Source organism: Elephantulus edwardii, unplaced genomic scaffold, assembly GCF_000299155.1.
Source record: "Elephantulus edwardii isolate Elephantulus edwardi_28Jun2011 unplaced genomic scaffold, EleEdw1.0 scaffold00225, whole genome shotgun sequence".
Lineage (NCBI taxonomy): Eukaryota > Metazoa > Chordata > Mammalia > Macroscelidea > Macroscelididae > Elephantulus > Elephantulus edwardii.
This window is the reverse complement of record NW_006399975.1, coordinates 2,616,084-2,618,594: the sequence shown is the minus strand read 5'-3', so window position 1 is coordinate 2,618,594 and position 2,511 is coordinate 2,616,084. Positions and strand designations below refer to the sequence as shown.

At 39.1% G+C, this 2,511-nt stretch overlaps 1 protein-coding gene across 1 annotated transcript in view; it reads left to right on the top strand.

The window, feature by feature from the left end:
- Positions 1-2,511, top strand: part of WDR72 (WD repeat domain 72) — a 271,665-nt gene that overhangs the window by 58,018 nt on the left and 211,136 nt on the right. The gene's annotated exons all lie outside the window — the stretch shown is intronic.

The window sequence follows — 2,511 nt, the reverse complement described above, 5'->3', positions numbered from 1 at the left end:
TTAGTTATATATTATTTTATGGTGCCAAACAGTTTGGGTTTTTTTAAATCCAGTATTTCATAACTAACTTTTATCTGGTAAAACATGTATATGTCCGTTCCAAGTGATATATTATTCAACTCCCCTTGTTTTGGTGGGGATGAGGGAACTCCTGGCATCTTGATATACATAAAGCGTATCATTGTGGTATTTGCAGGATGTCTTTGGAACACTTTTTGTGCTCAGTAACAAATATGAAAATCAATATGATCCCATTTGAATGATAAAAATACATACTTTCTTCCATTAAAATTACTTTCACCAATTAAATCCAACCCTGTGCTGCATGTTTTGGTTCCGCTGGAAGTTGCTTTCTTGCTCATTTACCCTTTAATACAATATTGCTTGAATCAGTTTTAGCTGACTTGTGCGGTTTAACAAGCCATTTGGATTGGGTGCTGTCAGGATGGTGGTGAGGTATCTGCATTTAACACTCATAGTCTGCATTCTACTGCAGTAGAATGAGGATTATATCAGGATGGGTGCTTTGTGGTTTCCCCTCAGTTGCACCCCTTCTGCTGGCATTTTATGGACACTTGGAACGTTAGTGGGTTTCACAGCTGCAATATTCAGTGGAAATAAACCCAAAGAAGCCATCTGTCCCTCCCCACGCTGCTGCCTTTCAATTCCCTAGCAACTTCCCAGTAGCCAGCTGCCACAGAAACGATTGGAAAAGCAAGACCCAGTGGACTGTAATGATTGTTATTCTCTGGGAAAGTAGGTTCTCTGATTTGGTTGAGAGATAAAGGATATTGGATGCACTTGATCCATCTGAGTGTATCAATAATATCCAACTTCTACCATTAAGTTACTTGTTAGGCTTTGATGGGAAAGAACTTTTGTGTTTCTAGGGATAAGCCAGGTGAAAACAAATCCAAAGGCCAAGCCCTTGGCTTGGGAATGATGAGCAGAGAATTCATCTGTGGGAAGGTTTTCAGTATTTTATCTTGTGTGTGCGCATGTTTTTGGATTTTTGGGTTGTTATTTTTTAAGTCACTACTTTTATCGCAGTCTTGTCAATAAATCCTGTGTATGAATTGATTCACTATGCCGCACTTACCCTACTCTAACCCTGTGATTTTCACTTATGCTAAGACAGGCACATATGCAGCCATTTGGAGGTGTCAGAAACCCTACTGATGAGCATGACATATAAAATCCTGAGGAGCATGCACATAACAGTACATCATTTGAGCAGATAGCAAGATGCTACTGTAAATTATATCAGCTATAATTTGATGCTAGGAAAAAACTGTTGTTTGTGGTTGTGTATTGTTGAGCTGGAACCAACCCATAGCTAACCCTCCAGCAGATTTTCAAAGGCAGTTAATTGCATGCAAGCAAATTGCCCATCTTTCTCCCATGGAGTAAATTCTAGTTTCGAACAGCAAACTTTCGGGTTTTCAGAATAACTTCTTGCTGCTAGGCCATTAAAGCTCTCTAGATTAAAATTGGGTAAATGTTTTTGTTGAGGTTCTAGGAAGGGGACAGAGATAAGATTTTACTGATTTACTAATTTACTTTTACCTCATTATTGGCTTTGGAGAGAAACATTACTTTGTTACCACATTTTTTTCCCCAAAGCATCAACTGCAACTATGGTTTCAAAAGCACATTGTTACATGCCTCTGATAATATTTTCTCATTTTTTAAAAAGTTCGTAACTATCATTTCTTGTGATTACCAGTCTTCCCAAAATTAGTCTGTTAACAAAGTTATCCCTAATCAATTGTTTTCTAAAGGAAGCTTTATTTCATTTAAACTAATGGATTAAAAATAATATTTAGTGCATTATAAGCTAATGGTAGATGGTGTGGAAAAAAGAATCAGTCAAATTAGGCTGTAGAACTTTATCACCCAGCGACACAGAGAGAGAGAAAAGGAGAGAGGAATGGAGAAGGAGAGGGAGAGGGAGAAAAAGAGAGGAGAGAGAGAGCAAAAGAGGGAGAAGAAAAGGGGGGGAATGGAGAGGGAGTAAAAGGGGGAGGGAAGGAAGGAGAGGGAGAAGGAGGAGAGAAACAGAGAGAGAGAGAGAGAGAGAGAGAGAGAGAGAGAGAGAGAATCAAGCCCTGGTATCCTACACTGTGGTATGAAAAATCCTGATTTAAAAAAGGAAACAACAGTGTGGCCCTAAGTATTTTTTATAAGGAAATAGAAGTCTCTATTATCTTTGTGTTTTGTTCTCCCCAAAGTAAATGATCGCTTTTCTTTGAGAAATATTTTGTACCCTCTGTATTCTTGCCTGCAATTTCTTTAAGCTACTTCAGTCTGGTTCCTGTCTGCACTCTTTCAGTGAAATTGTTCTCGAGTCCTCACTACCAAGCTCAGTTGTCATTTGCATTTCAGTTATTTAACTTGTCTGCAGTCTCTCTGGCATCACTCTTCTCCCAGCTCTTCCCAGTCTCCACAGTCAGGCTTTCATAACACTGCTGTCTCCTGATGACCACTGGCCCTCCTTCCCCAGATTGTTCT